At 36.5% G+C, this 13222-nt stretch overlaps 1 pseudogene; it reads left to right on the top strand.

Moving 5' to 3' along the window:
* Window positions 1–11596: 11596 nt before the first annotated feature.
* Window positions 11597–12730, top strand: LOC101962373 (NADH dehydrogenase [ubiquinone] 1 alpha subcomplex subunit 9, mitochondrial pseudogene; annotated as a pseudogene).
* The last annotated feature ends 492 nt before the right edge of the window (window positions 12731–13222 follow it).

The raw sequence follows: 13222 nt of genomic DNA, 5'->3' as shown, positions 1-13222 counted from the left end.
AGCCATAGACCTCACACCTAGAGTGGTGCTCAGCACACAGAAGGTAACCAATGAGTATTTACTAAATGAATAAACAATCTTCAGGAGTCCTCATTAGTGCGTAGACTACCAGGATCACTCAAACACTGTCTTTTGATAGTGTCATTTTGAGGAGAAATGTGGCATTACCAAATACATTTGAAGATGTATATACCAGGGAAGTCATTGTAAGGTGGTAGTTTGAAATATCACACAACGGCCTTCACCCAATGCCAATAAGGACAGCACCAAGAAAGACAATCTCCAATTATACAGTTATACGCAAGGAATAATGTAATGGTCTGAATGTGAGGTATCCCTGAAAAGCTCTCATGGGAGACAAAGTAAGAAGGCTTCGAGGAGAAATGATTGGGTTATAAGAGTTTTAACCCAATCAGTGAATTAATCCCCTGATGGGATTAACAGAGTGGTAACTGAGAACAGATAGGGTGTGGCTGGAGGAGGTGGGTTCCTGGGGGCATGCTTTGGAGGTATACGTTTTAGATCTGGAGAGTGGATATTCTTTCTCTGTTGCCTGATGATCTTGTGAGCTGCTTCCCTCCACCACACTCTTCCTCCATGTTGTTCTGCCTCATCTCAATCCCTGAGGAATGGAGCTGGCTGTCTATGGACTGAGACATCTGAAACCATGAGCCCCTGGTAAACTTTTCCTCTTTTAAAATTGCTCATGTCCAGTTTTCATAGTCATAGCAGCAAAAAAAGTTGATTAATACAAACAACTCCAATGGCATGTAACTGAGAGAAGAAGCAGAAAATTTAGACAGGAAGAGAAGAGTGGCAGATCAGGGCTTGTCACTCTGACCACTTCCCAGTCTGTACACCCTGATCTTTCTCTTTTTATGTATACTTTTTCAGATTACACTGATTCATATCTGTACATTTTTTAATTTTAATTTAAAAATCAAGTTCAAAATCGATTATGACCCATGATTATAAATGTGGACAAAACTCACAGGAAGCACACACATGTACATGTGTGTATTTGTTTGTAAATGTCTATCTCTATATTTATACCTGATGCTCAACCCCAAACCTCTTGAAGTAGATTTTCTTGGTACAATGCTCAAGAATCTATGAGTATCATTTTTGCTTTTCTGTTTGTCTTGTGTTTCAGCTGATTCACATGATCAGCCAAGTTTTACAGCTATTCATCTAGTAGATTTCAAACATAATACCGAGAATCCCTGGGTATCTGAGTTTCTGCAGAAATATCTTATGAGCCATTTCTTGGGAAGTTTGGGAAAGTAGATGGTTCTATCTCCTATATATTTCATATGTATTTATAGATTTTGTGTGAGGTATTATCTGGAACAGAAAGTACTATTTCTTTAAGAAAAATGTAAGCCATCCATCTAGAGAAACCTGGTGAACTGAGTGACCTTTAAAGTGTGTGGTAGATGTTGTCATATGCAACCTACATTTTCAGGAATGAGGACATTTTTCTCCCAGTTGTAGAGAGTGTTATCAGAAGATGACCCTCAGGTGCCATCCATCTTGGGGGATTGCCACAGCTAAAGTAACTGCCTGGTCCAAGGTTAGCCTCCTCCCAGATAAAGCCTACATCCAATGACTGATCTATCCAGATGTAAAAGTGTTGGCATTCTTGCCTCAACTTAGGGCAACTTGGGATAGCTGCCCCAGTCTCCAGAACCCTTGGGGCTGGCTGGGCCCTTCATGAAGATAGCATCACAGCTGCCTCCAGCTAATGGATCTGCTCCCTCCTGTTCCCTCATGTTAAATCCACAGAGCACTCCTTAATAAACATCCTGATCACTAACTGCATCTCAGAATCTGTTTGGGAGAAACCCTACCTGCAATACTAAGTGAACACAGAACACACATTGCACGACACACAATACTGTATCATTGCCCAAGTGGGTGAGCTGAGCAAATGACTGACAAACGGATAAAAGAAGGAAAAATGCACCACACGCTGGAATCAGACTGTTCTGTGTGCACACCAGATGGAAACTAATGGTCTGCAAGTTGTGAGTGAGCTAGCAAAACAGGAAGCTTGCAAGGCACACTGGCAGGGTGTTAAGTGGATATACGTATGCAGCACCAGCTCGAGCTCATGCCTCTGCTGTCACCTGTTTAATCAGACACTATTTGGGCTCTCCATTGGTGACAAAAGTTGGGGTGGGGAGTACACAACAGCAGGCAATTATTAAAGTGATAAATCAACCTGTTGAGAAAGAAAAATCAAAGAATTTGTGGTACAAATAATACCCCCACCTCTGAGATCTGTGGAAAGAATGATATGAACTGCACCTTCCTCCTAATTTATGAAGATCTACTGTACATGAAATTCGTGTATTTATTTTGGAAAAAAAACAAGGGTGAAATGAATAGCTTAAAATGCATGCATACTGATATCAGAGGAGATGCATGCTGAAGTTTTGGAGGTCATGTACTAGTGGCAAGATTCCAATGGTGTGGCAGAGCACCCCTTAAGTAAGTGGTGAGCTCCCTTCTAGGGAAGGACACAAATGTCCCCTCCCAGTTCCTCTGCATTCTTCCCATCATTTGAGGTTGTGTGCTCACTGAAATCTTGGCACTTTTTTTTTTTTTTTGCAGATTTATAGATTTTGCTGCTGATTTATTCTTAAATAAATTCTTGTCCAGAAAAATGTCAGTTAATGTCATAAGGAAATGTTCAGATGAAGAACCACTGGGAGAGGTAAAAAGATCACTGTCAACAAGGTGAGGAGGCACAAAGAAGTGTTTGACATGCTGCCAAGACAAGAGGATGTGCTAAGTCTGGAAAAACTGACGACAGAGAGGATGACTTCCATTGTATGACAGAGAAGATAGAAGTTCAAAGAGCTTATCATTTTAGGACATGGCTCAATTGTTCATTGTCCCTGGTTTAGGTCTGATTGTTTTGAGAATACAGATTGACATGTATTCATTGTCTCCAAGCCTGGGTATTTATTGTTCTAATAAGTAAACATGGAAAATATTCCAAAACAAGCCAAAACAAACTTTAACATGATTTTTTAAGTCATTCTATAGCATTGATGCTACATTCTAAATTTAACTTCTTTTGGAACTATCTACATTTGATTGTTATCTTAATTTTTTATAAGTCCAAGCAAGATGTCAGTAAAAAGACAAACATGTAAGGAACCTGTTCAATTTTCTGGAATTCAGCATGTAAGCTAATGATCCAAACTTTCTCCAATGCCTAAATGTAACTCCATACCACTGAATGAACAATACTGCTTTGAGTTTTAAAATATAATCAAAATACTTAGACTTACTCCAAACTTGAATAATGACTAGAGATAAAGTGAGAATGTTCTTCTCTCTTCAATAACTCTTCATTATAATGGGCTATTTAATAAAATAGAGTATGAATTATTTAACTGCCCGCCATAAGAAATGTAAAAGACCTGTGAATTGGTAGGAAAATTGAGAAACACAATTAAAACTGTAAAATAAAATCTCCACCTCACCCAGATGAGGAATGGAGAAATAAGACACATTGTCTAAGAATTTAATTAGATTAGACTCATTTTAAAGCTTAGATTCATAAAAGGAGCCAAAACTAAGTCTGTAGGAAAAGACTAGAAAGAGCTAGCTCGCTGTGTATAAGAATACAGAAGGTATTTGTCTTTATGTCTGAGAAGAAAGGGGCAGAGGAGAAAAGATGAGAAAGAGGGAAAATGAAAGAAGAGAGAGGAGAGAGAGAGAGAAGCTAAACCAATGGAAAGAGGCAGCCTCAAGATTTGTAGAAATGGTGATAGCACTGGAAACTGCCAAGGGTCTGATAATTAAAATACTTGTGTGGTTGTTCTCCCTATTCCCAAACTTTGAGAAAAGCAGCCCACACCCGCACATGCCTCTGTGAATAGTGTGTGTGTTGTGGGTGTGTGTTGTGAAGGAAAGGACTGAATTCTATATGTGGACCTCTGTGAGGGCAGGGAAGACTCATGCATGGGATAGTGAACTGAGGCAGGAACTCACATCAAGGTTAGGAAAGAATTCCTCTGGGAATTTGCAGACTATATGGGGAGATCCTTGGTCTTTGCACAAATCATGGAATTGGTGGGGAGGTTCCTTACTCTTACTATATTGTAGAGTAATACCAGCTGACATTTGGAAATCCTATCTAAGCATCTGCTGGTGCATTTTATTATTTAAAATTCAACAATACCAGTTTCTGCTAAATATAACTTTGGTATTTCTCAGGACTTCATTTAACTTCAGTATGTGGCTTCTCTTAAGGTCAAAAATGTTCTGAGTTATGCTGATTCAGACTTATTTAGAACCAGTGAGGACAGTCTCCCTCTGTCCAGCCCCTCCCCTGCATGGAGAGGTTGACTGAGGGAAACCAGATCTTCAGCTTTACATCCCACCTTGGAACCCCAAGTCCTGCCACCATTCCCATCAGCCTCACAAGCAAGTTGTGCTCTGATTCTCTATAAATCTCCCTATATCGTGACACAGGTGTTTAAAGAACAGTATGTGTCATCACCAACACAATGAGATTCTCCCAACACTCCTGTCTAACCTAGAATGAATCCCTGTTAGAGACAATCACAGAGTCCTGTATTTCTCCAAGTTGCTTCCTCTGCTTGTAGTATTCATTATTTAATGAATATTTAACTGTTCTCTGCAAATCCTCTTCAACTTTTAGCGATTTTTGTCATCTTACTTTCTGTTGAGATACACTGGCTCTATTCCTCCTCTCAATGAAAAGCAGTTTCCTTTGTAAGAAACTTCCCAGAAATGGGGTTTATTATTGTTTCTCCCATTCCCAAGTTATAAAATAAAAGCTCATTTCAAGATGTAAACATAAATATAAATTGAGGAATTGAAAATAACCATATACAAATAAAACATCTGTAATTATGTGTTGTTCAAAAAAGATCTTTTCAGAGTATAAAGAGTGTTAATAGTCACTTGAGAGGAATAGAGTATCCCAGAAAACTTATGACATGTGGTCACCTACCCTACTTTCAATTGGTACAGAACATTCCAGAACTCATTTTATGAATATATACTTTGGATCACTTTCCTATTTAGAAAAATGGTATCATATTTTCTAAGTTTTCTCTTTTTGCATAACATGATGTTTGTGTCAGTACAAAGCAGCATAATCATTTTGATAATGTTGACTTGAACTTGATAAGTGCTATAAAAATGTTATTTTTATTAACTATTGGAATTACTCTTATATTATACTTTAGACTAATAAATAAAAAATAATTTTTAAATCCTTATTTTTTAGGATATCACTACAGACTGTATCCCTTATCTAAAATACTTAACAGAAGTATTTCTGATTTTGTATTTTGTTCAGGTTCTGGATTATGTGCAAATACATAATGAGACATCTTGGGGATGGGGCCCAAATATAAATACATAATTCATTTATGTTTCATATGCAACTCATAAACAGCCTGAAGGTAATTTTATACAATATTTTTTGTGCACCCTCATTTTGACTTAACCTGTCAGATGGGTCAGGTGTGGAATTTTCCATTTGTGGCATGATGCTGATGCTCAGAAAGTTTCAATTTTGGAATATTTTGGGTTTCAAATTTCTGGAATCTGATTTTGGGAATAATAAGCAATCCTGCAATAAGTATTTTTTTATACCTGCAAGTGTTTGCCCATCCTTAATATAATTTCTAGAAGAGAAGTTTGGGGATTAAAGGCATGTAGTTTTACATTCGGCAACATAGCCACATATTGCTTTCTTCAAGATATCAATATCCATGCCCAATTGAAATGAATGGGATGCCAATTTCCCCATAGTCTCGATAAAAAATGTTATCAGTCTTTTCAAACTTTACCAACTTAATGATCAGAAATAGCCTGATATTTTAATTTTACTGGATGAGGCTAATTACCCCTGGAACTAGGAATAGAATAGAAAACTCTATAATAGAGTGAGCTTATTATAGAAGAGAGGATTAGGGGTACAGAACAGAAGCTATATAAGAAAGCCTATGAAGACTACCATATAGAATCTACTCCATTTTATTTTCTGCTCTTATTGTGGCTCTTGGAAAAATATACTTTGTCTGCATAATTGAAAAACACTCGTGACTATTTCTTCTAGTACCTATATTTCCAATTTGTCAGAAATGTATTTGGGTGGAAGGTTAAAGCAAAACTCTAGTTTTAACTTATTTAAATAATTAGCTGGTTTTTTCCAATGTTTGTTACCGTACTAATCTGAAACTTTACTATTTTTATTTACCACATCTCCAAAATATGCTTCAAGCTGTTACTAAACTTTTTATTCTCTTCTAGTGATGTGCTACTGTATTCTGGTACAACTTTCATGATATATTAATGCCGTAGTTTTAGAACATATTTTAACACTTTGAAGACTAAGCCCCCCCTGCCTTCTTACATTTTATTTTATTGTGTTGTGATTTTCACTTGTTCTTTGGCTTAATATTTGGGGACATTTTGTGTATTCTATAAGAAGTAAGGAAAAATTAAACTCATTGAGATTATAAGTAGTATTGCTTTTGTAGATACATTGGAAAAGATTGACCTATTTAAAACATGGAACATTTTCTTTCAATTGTATACATGTCTAGTCACATATTTAAATCTTGTTTTGGTTTCCTCAGCTTGGTGGTAAGGAAGAATCTAGATTGATAGATTGGAAACTAGAGAAGAGGTACTTCTACAGAAACTAGAAAAAACTTTAGACACTCTATTCATTTGTTTATTAACAAGTGGTTCTCAAATTTCTGCCTAGAAAAATGGCATTTTAATTGTGTATGTGTGTGTGTGTGTGTTATGACACAGTATTTAACAAGTTTTTCTATAAACTAGTACTTCAAGAGGAGAACAATCTTGCAAAATATAGTCAGTATCAAAGGCAATATTTGAGGAAGATAAGATTTTGAGCTCCTCTGACTTCTCACTTAAGATTTAAGTATTATTAGTATAAGTAGTTCTATGAGAAATAGTTTTTTTTTCCCAGATACATGCTAGCTTCATTCTAAGTACAAGCTTAGATGAAATTCTGTCTATTAAAAGAATAATGGGAAGATAGAAAGATCAATTTAAAAGATGCAGGTGGAAATTTAGAGTCAGCTGTTTTAAAATTTATGAACAGGAACAGTAATTTAACTTGTGATGGGGACAATTTTATTCCCATTTCCATGAATGCTAATGTTCACATTTTAGTTATTAAAATTAATCTGACTCAATTATGTTATGTGGGCTTGTGTTCAGTTGTACTGATTGATAACAGCAACAAGCATTAAGTATGGTTTTGTGATCTGTGACACTATATGGCTATTAACACCACATAGGAAAGGGTTGACAGAGTGTCCTTCTGACCCAAGATGCAAAATCCATTAGGAATCAATGTTAAATGATCTTCTAAAGATAATGTCATTCATTTACTCGACAAATATTTATTGAGTCTATTCACAGAACCATGCTTATGAAAGGGAAACTATTATCTACTGAGGATTTTAACACATACCAAGAACAGTTGGACTTTTGCTCAACTTTACTTAAAATCCTCATAGAACCTTGTAATAATAGGAATTATTATTATTATTATTATTATTATTATTATTATTATTATTATTACAGCTTGCAGATAAAAAAATATAAGTCTATCAAGGTTAATTTGCTCAAAGTCAAACCAAGGGTCTGCAGTGATTCTATAATTTTATCTGCATCTTCTCTAATCTGAAATATCAATTCTTTTTATCGTACCATGTTCTTAGTCATTAGAGACATTCCAAGAAGCAAAAGGCGTTGTTTGTTCCTATCGTGAAAAGCCCACACATTGGGCTGGGCATACAGCTCAGTGATCAAGCACTTGCCTAGCATGCTGGAGACCCTGGCTTCAATCCCCAAATACAAAGGAGGGAAAAGAAGCCTACAGTCTAATCAAAAGACAAGATATACAAATGGTAACTCATTTTACAATGGTGTTAAGTCTCTACAATTAACAGTGTTTTGCAAAAGGTGAAGAGAATACAATTCAGAAATAAATTCAATTTATATCCCTTACATTGAGAAGTTCGCAAATAAGATTTCTTTTTTCTTTTATGGGTTAAATAAAATTATTTGGGTTTTTAAAATTGACTTAACAAAATGTCATCTTCTTCATAACTCTTAGTAATAAATTGAAACATAAGGTTTTCCCCCAAATTCACCACTTTATAATGCTTAGAAATTTAACTTAAAACATTGTAACTGGAAACCTAATTGGTGAGTTTTCTGGTTGTCCTTTATGTATGTTTGAGCATATGCAAGACCATGGAATGCATTTTTTCTTGGCTTAAAAGGGCCAAAGTTATTTTTCATATGTCACTTTGGAATTAATAGCATAATGATTTTGCCCAAATGGAAAATTCTGATTTACAATTTCCTGTCTCAGCGAATGGCATTCCAAAAAAAAAAAAAAAAAAGAACCAGTCTCTGATTCCTTCCTTTCATTTTCCATGATTCCATCCAAATAAACAATCCATGAATGCATTGCTTCGATTCTACATGTCCATGCTACTCACATACGAATGCACATCTCTCCGCATTTTCGCTCCCTCCACTAGAATCTACCTTTCCACCACCTGACAGCCAGTCTAAGGCAATCACCACATGACAATCATATCACTCTGCCTCTTCCCCTACCCTCCCTTTGTCTTCTCAGCACTGTAACCAAAGTAAGTCTTTGTTGTTGTTTTTAAAATATAATTTATATCTAGCCACTTAATAAAATTAAGTTGATTCATTGATTGATCGATTAAGTTCCATGCTCTGGAATTTCATTGGTCTTAGAATAAAATCACAATTCTTTATTCTATGGAGACCCACACAGAAGCAAAGCGTCCTTCATCCACCCAGAACAGTTCAGTGCTTGGTAGCCATTAGCTCAGAGTTGGAGTAGCTAAACCAAAAGACCAAACAAGCATAATCTATCCTTCAACCAGCATCTCATGCCCACATCATGTCACCATATTGTTTTAAACTTTGTTTTATTTTATTTTTTGGTTTTGAGAAAACCAATTACACGTGATTTACATCTAATTATTTTTAAATCTGAATTATTCCTACCCAAAGCTGTGACTGTAACAGAGGTCTGGCTTTGAAGTGAGATTTTGTTATAGTTTTGTTTCTACCACTTCTTAATTGAATATACTTAGGTTTGTTTGTGTTTTTTTTTTTTTTTTTACTTTTCTGAGTCTTGGCTTATTATACTTTAAACTTGAAATTATATATATATATAATTATATATATATATACCTTATAAAAGTGTTGTTTCGGGTAAAAGGAATTAAGTTACCAAATAGGAACTTACAGCAGAAATTCAGCAGATGTGAATTTACTTTTTATTTCCCAACCTCGGAGCTTATGAACCCAAACTAAACTTCTATAAAGCTTAGTAGTGGTCATTTCATTTTATCTCCCATATGATGCTTAATTAATTTTATCAACTAACAATGCTTTCCTAAAAAGAAAAACTGCTTTAAAATAATCTTTTTTTTTAATTACATTTGCAGCTCTGAGATTTACTCCTAGTAATATGCTAAGAACAGTAGCATAGTCCTCCTAGCAAAGGTATACACACTTCATGAACTTGCTCTCAACTTACATTTCAACTCCACTGGGAGCTGGTACTGCAGTGGGAACAAGAGACTTCTCCTTTGATTATTTTGAGATAGACTGAGCTGCAGCTATATACTCTCTGGCAGTTTTTTGTTTGTTTGTTTGTTTTTTCTTTGCTTAAATAAAATCATTTTCAGAGCTTACCTTGGTCCCAGAGATGGGAAAAATCTATTAATCTTGGGGGAAAAGAGGAGATTGTGCCATATTTTAAGTGATGATCTATTCCTTAAGGAGATATTTTAAGAGGCTACTTTAATGCAGTGATGTCTTTTGGGAATGAGAGTTACTTGACCCTGGGGTTAAACAGTTAGACCACCCACAAGTCCACGTGGGCCTCACTTTGGAGTTTCCAGGACTCTGGCCTTCACAGGTCTGCTCAGAGGCCTAGTGCTAGTCCTGTCCTGATAACCTTCAGGAGGCAGAGTAGTTTATTGGAATGTTGAAAAATAAATTTACTCAAGAAAACTGAATGTTCAGAAATAATGGGGTAGAATACCATGTGGGTTCCCTTACAATAGTAAGAAGCCCTAACTCCCAGAGACATTCTGTGCTCACTGGTCTTCTCTTCATACCTTTGAAGGGACAGACAGTGACCTGATAACATCAGAATTTCTACTCTGAATCCACCAGTTTTACAAACTGCTTGTTAACGGAAAGCAAATGATGTATTAATTGGAACAAACCCTGAATGGAGATTTTCACGTTGCATTTTCAATGCCACATTAATTTTTGTTAGAAAATGGTTTGATGGCTATGTTGAATATTAGGAATAGTCAGAGAGCCTTCCTGCAGAAATTATAACCATGTCAGGCATTATGAAAGGTGTACGATTTAAAATAAAATCATCAGAGTAGAAAAAGAAGTGAGCCATGGAATAATTTATTGACATATTCATACATTCACTTGTTTATTTACTTTGGATAGTTTGACTATACACACAGAGGGTAAAGATAAAAGTGAGATCGGAAAAAAAAAGTATAAGGATTGTACTACATTATACTATTTGAGTAAGACATTGGTGTTTGGTTTTCTCAAACAAAACAGGGCTTTCAATAAGAACTTACACAGGTTTTATTATCCGATAAGAGAAAACGTTTGGGTTCCTAAGGAGAGAAAGTTATTCTGGCACTGAAGACTGAAAATACATTATCTTATGAGTAATTTTTTCCTGGGATAAAATGTTATTAAGATGTGACAGGAAAGAGCACAAACTTCAGAACACACGTCCTGAGTTAAAAGACTCCAATCTTACTTCAGGACTCAGTTTCCATTTTTATGAAATCACAAAAGTATCATCTTCTATCTCACAGGACTTTTGAAAGATTACTTGGAGATTAAATATTATGCAAAACATAAGAAAAATTTAAAAATATAAAATATTATAAATTTAAAGAATTTAGAGATGATTTGGCCCAAATAAACACTATGCTATGATCAGGATGATGACTGGTGTTACAGGAGGGTTTATGACGAGAACCAGCAGATTCCCACCAAAACTCTCCCCCACCTCCTGCCAGTCCAGCTCCCAGAGGTCCACATTTTAACCATGTCCATATTTAGTTGTCCTGGGTAGTCATTTTACAGTACTAAATAACATACTATCTGATGTATTCATTTTTGTACCATCCCCCCATCTTCTCATCCCCCACTCCTGTGTCACTCCTCATTATTCCACTGAGCAGCTCTGCAGCCTCATAGACTACACCTCCAAACATCCATCTGCTAGCCAAGCAGCATCCCTGGCCTCTTAGGCTAAAGATAACAGATCGTACTGAGAAACTTGTCTTTAGGGAGTACACAAAAGCTGGAAGATAGAGGTTGCCCAGCAACTATTTATATTTATATTGGCCTCATATAAATAGTAATGGCATAGCACCAAGTCAAATTTGAAATATCAAATTTCCTTGCAGTGTCTACAATACCTGAACTAGTAGTATCACAAATGTTTTGCTTTCAGAAGATGGCGGCCACTGTTCACTCCCGGTTTGTGCGGGCCTTGTCAGTGTCACCTTCTACCATTTCTTTCTGCAGTAGCCATTTCTGGGGTTCATGGCCCACCCTGTCACCAGATTCATCATGCTCTCATTCCTCGTGGAAAAAGTGGGCATTCCTCTGTCAGTGGGGTCATGGCTACTGTTGTTTGGAGCAACAGGATTCCTTGGCCCATATGTTGTCAACCATGTTGAACAGATGGGATCATACCATAGAGGTGTGATTCTTATGATATTTCATATCTTTAGTCCATGGATGACCTGGGCCAGATTATCTTTCTGGAAAGGAATGGAAGAGACAGAGATTCTATCCGAAGAGCGCGGGAACACAGCAATGTGGTCATCAATCTTGTTGGATGAGACTGGGAAACCAGAAACTTTGATTTTTGAGGATATTTTCATGAAGACTCCCCCAAGCATTACCTCAAAGTTCTAAGGAAGCTGGAGTTGAAAATTTCATCCATGTTTCCCCCTCTGAATGTGGATACTAGAAGCACTTCTAGATATCTGAGAGAGAAGGCTGTTGGAGAGAAGGAAGTGAGAAATGCATTTCCAGAATCTACCATCATAAAACCATCAGACATCTTTGGAAGAGAGGATAGATTCCTCAACCATATTGTAAATATTCGTTGGGTTTGGTGGTGCACCTCTTATTTCCTTGGGCAGGAAGACTGAGAAACAACCAATATATGTTGTGGATGTATCCAAAGGAATTATTAATACATTTAAAGACCCAGATGCCAAAGGAAAAACTTTTGCCTTTGTTGGGCCCAGTCGGTACCTCCTCTTTGACCTGGTGCAGGACTTCTTTGCTATGGCTCACAGACCCTTCCTCTTCTATCCCTTGCCATGCTTTGCCTATCAGTTGATAGCAAAACTCTTTAAAATAAAACCATTTGAGCCCTGGACAACAAGGGATAAAGTGGGATGGATGCACATCAGAGACATGACATTGCCTACTGCCCTGCTTAGAAGACCTTGATATTCAGGTAGTTCCACTGGAACTAAAGGCCTTTGAGGTGCTATGGCATCATTGCACTTATCGCTAGCTGTCTTCTGAAACTGAGGATATAAAACCCGCCAAGACTGTCAGCATTTAGTGTCCCCTGAGCAGCCTGGTGTCATTTGAGTTACCTGGCTAGTGAGCAGCCTGCATTCTTTAGAGGATCTTGTACATAGTGAATAAAATCCTCCTATTAAACATCTGAAAGTAAAAGAAAAAAACAATAGGAAAAAAAAAGTTTTGCTTTCTATTGAACTGGCCTAATAGAAGAATTTTGTCAGAAACCAGAAAATAAATGTACTCAAATATTATTCAAAGTAACCATGCCATTGACAGGAAAAAAAATTAAGATTATGGTGAAGATATGCTCTATAAAGAAAAACGCATGTGCTTAAATGGACAAGTTTTCAGATGGGAAGTTTAACTGAATGTTTTCTTGGAAGAAACTAGAGAAATAAGGAATCTTAAAAAGAGGGAGAGAGGAGGGTTGGGAAAGGGAAAGAAGTTAGAATAAATTTTTTAAACATCATGCTATGTGCATATATAAAAATACCACAGGGAATTTCACCTTTATGTATAAGCAGGAAGA

This window comes from Ictidomys tridecemlineatus, chromosome 3 (assembly GCF_052094955.1).
Source record: "Ictidomys tridecemlineatus isolate mIctTri1 chromosome 3, mIctTri1.hap1, whole genome shotgun sequence".
In the NCBI taxonomy this organism is placed as follows: domain Eukaryota; kingdom Metazoa; phylum Chordata; class Mammalia; order Rodentia; family Sciuridae; genus Ictidomys; species Ictidomys tridecemlineatus.
Note: the sequence above shows the minus strand (reverse complement) of the source record. Positions and strands in the feature narration are given on the sequence as shown.